Source organism: Haliotis rufescens, unplaced genomic scaffold (genome assembly GCF_023055435.1).
Source record: "Haliotis rufescens isolate VD_foot unplaced genomic scaffold, xgHalRufe1.0.p SCAF_11, whole genome shotgun sequence".
In the NCBI taxonomy this organism is placed as follows: Eukaryota; Metazoa; Mollusca; class Gastropoda; order Lepetellida; family Haliotidae; genus Haliotis; species Haliotis rufescens.
The window spans coordinates 20,568,355-20,578,003 of NW_025963791.1; the positions used below are offsets into that span (position 1 = coordinate 20,568,355).

At 39.0% G+C, this 9,649-nt stretch overlaps 1 protein-coding gene and 1 long non-coding RNA gene across 2 annotated transcripts in view; both read right to left on the bottom strand.

Moving 5' to 3' along the window:
* LOC124137245 (wings apart-like protein homolog) overlaps window positions 1-4,526 on the bottom strand; it is a 44,000-nt gene extending 39,474 nt beyond the window's left edge. The window contains exon 1 of the mRNA XM_046503471.2: window positions 4,377-4,526. The gene's annotated coding sequence lies outside the window, so the exon portion shown is untranslated. The remainder of the gene's footprint in view (window positions 1-4,376) is intronic.
* A 3,344-nt stretch (window positions 4,527-7,870) lies between these two features.
* Window positions 7,871-9,547, bottom strand: LOC124137244. Its single transcript, XR_006861500.2, has 2 exons — window positions 9,161-9,547; window positions 7,871-9,046 (listed from the first exon to the last, which is right to left on the bottom strand). It is a non-coding gene; the product is annotated as an uncharacterized LOC124137244 (long non-coding RNA).
* Between the last annotated feature and the right edge of the window lie 102 nt (window positions 9,548-9,649).

Sequence of the window (9,649 nt, forward strand, 5' to 3'; positions counted from 1 at the left end):
GCATATTGTTATCAGTGTTCCCGCTGTTTTTTTCAACAACTTTAAAAACATATTAAAGTTTCCTGTTTATAATTCTTTTAACATCATGTGCAGTGCAATGAGGTCATCTCTGAAGTAACTTAGTAAGATCGACATGTCATTCACACAAAGTATAGTCACAATTTTCTCTTTTTTGCTTGAATATTTTGAGACTAAGTCACAACAAATATATATTTAACCTTGAAGGAAAGTGAAATGTTAATTCCTAGCACTAAAAATAGACAAGGGGAATCCCTGATGGTAACAGACAAGCTGACTTCGTTTGAAACATATACATTTAAGTATATTTCCAATGTTTTGTTCAACAAAAAGATTTTTATAAGGCACTTTATTTGCCGGTCCACAGGGACTGGCAATCACATGAATTACCGGTCCAAGCCTAATTTTACCAGTAAACGGGAACACTAGTTATTAATCACTGCTTACAAACATTTGCCTTCGAGAACAAAGCGTCCTGTTACCATTTGTCAGCGGAAGAAAACTCCATCAACTAGTTTATGAAATGTAATTTCAAAGGTTCATTGTAGGGACAGATTTTCTGCTTTCTGATCATGTGACCAAGGACATGCATGCTAAAGGACAAAAAGGTTATCGTGAAACACTTTTTCGAGTGACCTAGATGTGTATATTTATCATAGATATGAAAATGTATATATAGTGACATCACAACAAGTCTAATTACATGAAGTCTACATCCCCCAATTACCAGCTGGGTATGCATACATAATGGGAGTCATTTTGTAAGGATAGGTTGTCCTGTATCACCATCCTCATCACATGATTAGCAACAGTTAGAAACACAGAAGATCTTGTTTAGACTTAGACTATTGCTGAGCTTCATAGGAGTCAATAACTTAACAGTCTTCAGTAGAGTATTGTCTTGCCAACAAGCATTGTTGAGACAGCTCGGATTGTTATATTTCTTTGCCTAGAACGTTTTTTTCAGAATTAAAAGGGATGCTCTGACACAGCAGTGGTATGTAGCTTCCGAAACCTAAATGACACTAGTGACTGTTTACATAACTGTTTATTTGTGACCGGCCATATTTTATAGGGTGGGGTGGGGGTGGGGGTGAGGGTGAGTCAGAGGGAATCAGGGGAAGGTCACCAAAAAATATGACAGTTCTAGGGGTGGGCCATAAAGTACTTCAACATTTTGTCCTTTCCAGGAGGGTCCTGAAAAACATGTTCAAGGACTTTGGGAGGGTCATCCAAAAATATGACAAGCATTTGGGAAAGGTCATTATATTCTGTACCTCTGACCCACCAAATCCTGGAATAAACGACCGCCCCTGTCATCACATATTAATCTGATGATCAGCTGACCATGTGAATTGTTAACAACATGTAAACAGTGCCTTTCATTTTACAAAATAAAATGAGCAGCAAAGTTTATACCTTTCATATCAAAGGATGATAACCAAAATTCTCATTTTAGTTTCTAGCCCTGTGAGGTTTTTGGCTCAGAATAGGACTCTATACCTCGTTCTTTTCGTACAAGGTGGATCGACTTAAATGGTGATTGGGTAGTCAGCTCTGAGATCATCATATCTAAACAGCATAGAGCACTGATCATAAAAGTTCTTGTTTGTTTGTTTCTTTGTTGTTTAACACCAAACTCAGCAATATTCCAGCTATATGACGAGGTCTGTAAATAATCGAGTCTGGAACAGACAATCCAGTGATTGACATCATGAGCTTCGATCCACGCAAGTGGGATTGATGACATGCATCAACCAAGTCAGTGAGCCTGACCACCCAATCCCATCAGTCGCCTCTCCATAAAAGTTGAAATGCGTAAACATTATATGATGGTGGTATGTGATGAATGAGTGTATGCCAGAACATATAAAACACATGAAATGAGCAATAGAAATAACAATAAATAAGTCTTTTCTGGCACCATTTATTTCACTTTTCGTCCATTACATGTTTCAGGTTAAGTTGCATCCCTGCTTGCTCCATCCTAATAATGTATTAGAGCAACATTTACCTGGCATCAGAGGAGCACCTTTAGAATACAGTACCACAACTTCTCGTGAGGACGATCTCTGCCGTAGGTCATGTGTCTCAAAGACAAGCCGCCAGTTTTTGTGCGATTTTGCAACCTTCAGATAGTTAGCCCGACAGCTAACCAGCTGGGCTACGTCCACACTGTGAAACTAAGTGCAAATTTACCTGGTCATGCCTACGCTATAAGGGAACTGAACGAAAAGGGTCGAAAGGGTGACGACACTTAGAAAGGTTATGGGTAGGCATGGTGTCTCATGACATTAGTCTACTGACACTTACGAGTGATCCCGATGCCATTTGGCACTCTCGTCCCATTCCGTAATCTGCAAGATACAGAGTGTTGAGGAATGAGCTGATATGACGCGAACTGAAAACAGCGCTTGGCATCGGGCATCATATGTCGAACTCGTGGATACGCCTGAATGACAGGATTTAATAATTCGTCGAGTGATTTTTGTGACAGAAAAGTGTGGTAGGGAACACTGTAAGGATAATGTGGATAATTGTAAGGAATGAGGGAGACATAAGCATGGGGTGAGTTTGCTTTTTAATCAGTACTGCATATATGTAGAGGGTGAAAGTGGCTTGTCTGAATGTTCCAGGACAGTTTCCAGTAGCCAAAATATTTGACACTAAACCATTTCATCCTTTTTTTTCTCTCGACGTTTTTGTGTGAAGATTATTAGGAGCAGCTATAGAATCAAAACTTCAAGCCTCTAAACGGGTACCTAACCCAAATGATAGTGAAGGGGTGATTGATCGTAAAGGGGACCAAGGGCTAAGGATAGAGTTAGGGGTAACTACCCTGACAACATTTGGATGTGTTCAGCGCCAATATAATATAACCTAATAAACTGCATTCTTGTGCATAATAATGAAAATTAATGAATCGAAAAAATAATATATGTGTATTAATTCCCATTTTAGCCACTTGAATTATGAAAAACACAAGATAAAAAATATATTGAAAATAAAAGTGCTTTCATAAACTAGCACTTGCTACAGAATGCGCCGCCGCAGGCTATATTTAGTAAACAAATATTCAAAACTCTCAACATCACTGGGCGTTTTCAATGACATCGTGTGTAGAGATGGATCACTGGGAGGAGCTTACGCACTTTCGATGACCCCTGACATCACAGGGCATTGTTTCGCCGGTGTGAAAAAATACTACAAATTACATCTTAGGGGATTGTCACATGTTTGAAAAGTTTGTGGTACTGTTTCTAAAGGTAGGCCGCATCAGACTCTCAAGTTCTTGGAAGTTGTTATGGAACTGATTTAGATACAAACTCACCTGTACATTACATATTTTTTTATACATTTCATACATTAATCAGTCTCTATTCATTATGTTCATGTTAAAATGTGATGATAACTGCTGACTCGAATACACAAATCTGATTGATTAGTTCTCATAAACATATGCCTATCTACCCATTTTAGATATTTGGGAGACAGTATTCCCTGATGTCGTCACTCAGCAATATTCCAGCTATAGACATGATAGAAGGGCGGTCTGCAAATAATCGAGTCTTGACAAGATAATCAAGTGACTGACATGAGCATCAATCTACACAGTTGAGATACGATGACATGCATCAACAAAGTCAGCAAGCCTGACAACCCATTGAAATGTCATAAATGTGACATAAGGGCGGACATACTATATTCAGGAGATGCTGTTTTGTGCAAGAACTTGTATGCACCTACCAAACAAGGATACAGAAATAACCCAAGCGTGGCAACATAAACACTGCTTCATCAGGACTGAAGGTGATCAGTACTGATTAGTAGTGATTACAGGAAAATGCACACTTCTACAGCACGAATTATCAAGCTACTTCAGCTGAAATTCCTGATAGAAACAGTCAAGGCCAGGGGTAGTGATCAAGCACTGAGGTTGAGGGGATACATTCTGAGATGCAGTAACAGACGGAGCATCAAAAGCGCTGGCTTCATCTTTACGCTGCTGAGTAACTATCAATATGTGGATTTACTTCTAGAATATGGATTGAACCTCGAAAAACACCACCACCATGACCTACATACCATGCTCGTGGACAACCGGAAATACGAATCTTTATCAACAGCTACAACATTGAATCTGTACGAAAATGATTTATCTGTCATTGGTTCAAACTGTATTATGACAAAAATATGTATTTGAAAACACCGGTTTGTCTCAACGTGTAGATCGATGTGTTGTTTACAACTTGGTATAGGCGATGGAATATGCAAACAGGTTTCCGTCTCCTTGTGTTTTGGTAAGTATGCAATCACTACAGACATAAAATAAGCAAATTTGATAGTAAATATATTACTTAGAGACTCCGCAGTGTGTTTGGAGTGGTCTGTCGAAGCTGTATCATCCAGATCCCCTACGAGAGAGAAATTATTAAGACGTAAATACTACAGAGCTTCACGTTGAGCGCCATTTTCCTGTACAAAAGGGGAATTGACAAAGGACGCAGGCGCAGTAGCTCTTGAAAAAGTTGGGTTAGCAACATTTCAATGGGCTCCGTTTCGTATTCTTTCAAAGGGACATAATAACTTCCTTTGCGTGCATATTTAGAGTTGCTTCCCTTTTAATAATTATTTTATGTGCGTTTCAAGAGTTTTCAAGAATCATAGCGGAATCCTCTGATAAAAAATGATATTTAGAAGTAAATTCAAGAAATGCAATTTGTTGGATTTGAAAGAAAACTACACCATTATTGACACTGTCTTTTATTTTTAGTGACAACCATTTCCATCTTCGTTTCAATTGTCATTCTTTCAAAAAGGAGAGAGCTAATATTTTGGGATAATAATTAAAATGCATTATTTCATGTTCATCGATGAGAATTGTGTCCCAGGGCCCATTTACATGCTAATGAATGCAAGAATGTTAACCATTAGTTAGATTATGATCTAATGTGTTATTATAATATATTTTGTATAGAACATAACTTCTAATTACGTACTTACCAAAAATTTGTTTCAAAGGTAAATGACGAAACACGTTTTCCTTTTTAAAAGATATATTTTTTTGACACGTGAATATGGAATTAGAATCCTTTTGAAAATAACGCGAGCGAAGAATGAGTTTCCCTTTCAGATGTCAACGTATAATTGGGACAGTCACGCTAATCCTACACATTTGTAGTTACCTCCCTTACACCACAGCGCGCGCTGACTCGCTCAAGAGCCGGGGCGGCAACTCTACCAATACACATGTAACTTACCTCCCTTCAACCAGCCTTCGTGCTGATAAGACTCAGGCTAATATCATCTCTATTTAAGTAAATGTTTAGAATTTTTAATGGTTTGATCACGTGTTTTAGGTTGAAATGGCTGTGTGTGTGTGTGTGTGGGTGGGGGGGGGGGGGGGGGGGGGGGGGGTGGGGGGGGAATGTGAGTGTTATCAACATGACAATGAGTATTATCATGGATAACAAGTTCTTTATCTTACATACACATTCAGGGAATTATCAATCACTGCTTACATAGTTTGATGTCAAAAGACAACTTTGGAAAAAATCAAAGACAAAAGTACATACATATTTTACAAATGTGTAACAAAGTTTAACACAATGGTAGTCGAAATCGTAGAGCTGAGTCAGAAGTGTTTCACATTGCTTTGAGCAGTATTTCAGTCATAAGCCACATGCGCCAGGGTTGCAGCTCTGTACATCGAATTGTAACCAGCGCTGAAGTCGAGAATCATAGACTGACAGTCAACTGGGCAAATATACAGCTTTAAAGATCAATCTGAAAATGATACTTATTGCCCAATTTCAAGGTCGCATATTATGCGATTAGCTCCAAACATATTTTAACCACGACGGCACTGCATTGTTACCTAGTATTGTGAAGTCACGGCACTATTTTATGAAGTCATGGCATCAATGGAATGTCGCTGCACGTTAGAAATTGAGGGAAATACGTACATGGGAACACATTTATCTATTGATAAAGTGAGTGAGTAAGTATGGTTTTACGCCGCTTTTAGTAATATTCCAGCAATATCACGGCGGGGGAAAACCAGAAACGGGCTTCACCCGATCGCCCCCCTCCCCCCAACCCCATCCTTAACTTCACATACAGAGGGCTGATGGATAGTTTCAGCAAGCAGGACGGGGCCTTTAACACATGCTCATTTTGTGTCAAAGCTCTTCAGACAACTCCACGCTGAAAAACATGCGTTTTCTCACCACAAATCTCCAATCTTATTAAAATCAGATTGTAGTTCGCTACCGCTTAACAAATTCTCGATTAAACATGTGAAAACCGAACAAAAGATCCTGGAATTACAAAAAGATGGCTCAGATTGTATGGATTCAGTTGTTAAGCCCATAACTGCCGCTTGGAATACCCCGGGTTCATTTTTCGAGGTTGCATGATTAGAAAACACACTCCGACTGTCTGTGACTTGGGTCTCGCCCCCCAACACCATCTTCGAGCTGCAGCTATTGTGAGGTGAAATGGGGTTGATCGTAGTCTACAATATTATTGCACTCATGTAACGCCATGTGTGCGTGCGTTCGTGCGTGCGTGTGTGCGTGCGTGCGAGCGAATGTGCCAGTTCACTTTACGATGGATACCCTACTCGGACTCCGCACAGAGACTCCAATACGAACAGTCCTAGTTATATCCCCTTGAAGCCGGACGTCACGCAGGATAAGCAAAAAGTACAATCTTTTAACGTCTTTTGGTATGACGCGACCAGTGCAACGAACCACTACACTCTCAGGGAAGATGGTCTTGCCACAAGTCCACAAAGGCGGTCACACAACTATTGTTAGTCAACGTTATACTTCGCCTGGAGCTACAACTATTACAAGTCTTTTATACGGAGTCAAGAGCTACCACAATATTAGATGCAGTCGCCCTAAAGCCTGTTTTCTCGGATTCTCCTTAAGTCTTGGCATGGTGCTTGTATCGATACACGAATGTTGGATCCACGTATTGGGGTGCCGTTTATCAGAAAAGGCACAAGGAAACACAAGTGAATTTTGATTTTCATGGAAAGCATTCGGGACATAGTACCATGGACATTTGCTTAGCTGTGTTTTGGCGACCCACTAAATCCACAAATCGTGTCACTTTTTGGCCGTTTACATTAAATTTGGATACAGACTAATGTTAAAAGACGACATACCAATACCAAAAACAAAATGACAAGATATTTCAGTGGGGAACTTTAATGAATTATTTTTATGAAGTGACCTTTCTTTTGCAGTTCAGTATATTTGAAGTTTAGGTTATGCCGAGTCTTGAGCTACAACCATTTCAAGTATGTTTTATTAATCTAGAGCTACAACTATTAGGCTATATTTAGTCAAGAGTTACAACTATTTCATGTATGTTCTAATGAGTCAAGATCTATAAATATTTTAAGTTTGTTATACAGAGTAAATAGCTACAACTATTTTAAGCTATAGATATTGTAAGTATGTCATAATTAGTCTAGAAATAAAACTATTTTAAGTAAGTTATGCTGATCTCTAGAGCTACAACTATTTTAAGTGTGTAATATTTAGTCTTGAGCTACAACTATTTTAAGTGTGTAATATTTAGTCTAGAGCTACAACTATTTTAAGTGTGTAATATTTAGTCTAGAGCTACAACTATTTCATATATATTATACCAAGTCAAGAGCTACAAGTATTTTAAGTCTATGGGTTTTTTTAAGTCTAGAGCTACAACTTTTTTAAGTCTATGTTATATAAAAGTCTAGAGCTACATCTCTACATCAACTTAAGATCATTTTGTGACAGGCTTCTGGCCATGTACCATCTCTTGTATACCACCAGCCAACAGAAAAAGATAATACTGTTGTATAAAAATATTTTATTTTCATAAGAATGAAGGAATTATACAAGTGTACAAAAAGACATCTGAGTAATGTGTTGACACTGGAGCAGGTCAATGGCGGTCATTCCCTGGAGCTGAAGCCAATGACAAGCCCTCATCCTTCTCTCAACCAAAATTCTGTTATGTATTTATACAATAGGAAACACTTTGAAATCAAATGTTCTGTTTAGGTTACAAATTCTCCCTCTCTGAAATGTGCAGTTAACTGAAATTAATTCAATGAAATGGTTCATAAACTATTCCTTATGAAACCAAATGAAGAAATTTCAAAGTTTATAAATATTGTGTGAATATACTTTACACTGATAACATGTACCAATAATGGAGAGCTATGACCTCAGGATCAAAATATACATACCTCAGACATCGACATTCACACAAATATTACCTCCTAAAATTTCGAAAAAAAAAACACAGGTGACACTTAAGAAAAACAAGAAAAGTAAATTAGACACATTTTAAACCCATACATCCGGATGTACAAATGCCCATGAGCTTAATGTATTACGTTTCATTTCTTCTACTTTTAAAACTATTCCGGTGTGTCAAAATACCAACAAATAAACACAACTCTGAATGTACTTAGTCTCATGAAGCTCACACTAAACTAACCTTCATGGTCTGGTGATGAAAACGTAAAGTGACAGTTTCAGTCCTGAGAGTGTGAGTGAGTGAGTGAGTGAGTTGGGTTTAATGCCGCTTTTAACAGTATTCCAGTTATATCGCGGTGTGTCAGCTTAATGTGGGAGGAAAGCCCGAAGTGATGCAGGTCTCAGACGCTTACCACTTCGGTGAAACCCACAAGCACGGGTATGGTGCTGACAAACCTAGAAACATAATCGGGGCGAACCGGGATTCGAACCACACAATCATAGGTTTCTGGCGTGCCCAAGGGACGCAACTCTGCAAAGCGAATTGCGGCGCCTTAGACGACTGGGCCACCCGTGCCCCCTTTCAGTCCTGAGAGTGTTCGAGTGTTCAACATGAGTTTTGTAACAACCTCATCGATGGACTTGATGCACAAGCAGCAGCAGCAGCAGCAGCAGCAGCGGGTGATGGGGACTGTGGCAAGGGAAATGGCAGGTTATCCCGGCATGGAATTAAACGTAAGCCTTACATTAGCGACCAGGGCCCACTTGCACAAAGCGATCTTAGCGCTAAGATGATCGTAACTCCCATACTTTAGCATAGGCTTACAATAGATGTAGCACTAAGATCGCTTTGTGCAAGTGGGCCCAGGAGTTTCCACCTTGCATATATGTTCAGCCATATGTTCAGCTGAGCATCATCACCACCAACACCGGAAGAGTAAGACACCATGAGCCTGACTACTGTATGCTGCCATGTTTCCATCAGAAAAGACCACAATTCATGGTTTAAAATGGGGACATGCCCACTAAACATTACCTATTTCACAGTTTGCTGCCACTGATTTTCTATCATACTTCCCTAGGTGTCTTTTGTCCATGAATTACCAATTCTGTTATCATAAACAATTACCTTATTTGACGTAACAAGCGCCCAGGGCGCTCTCAAAATTCGAAATAGGGGGCTCTTATTAGAATATTATTTTGGTGAAAAAAAAACAGAGTTGAAAGATTGTAAATTTCGTGGTTTATGCTGACAGCCTGAAATGTTTACATACGACAGATATATTTTTTCCAGAATTTAATTGCCCATAGTTAAGGGTGCATATAACACATGAGTGAGTATTATACATGAATAAATAAGTCTTGTG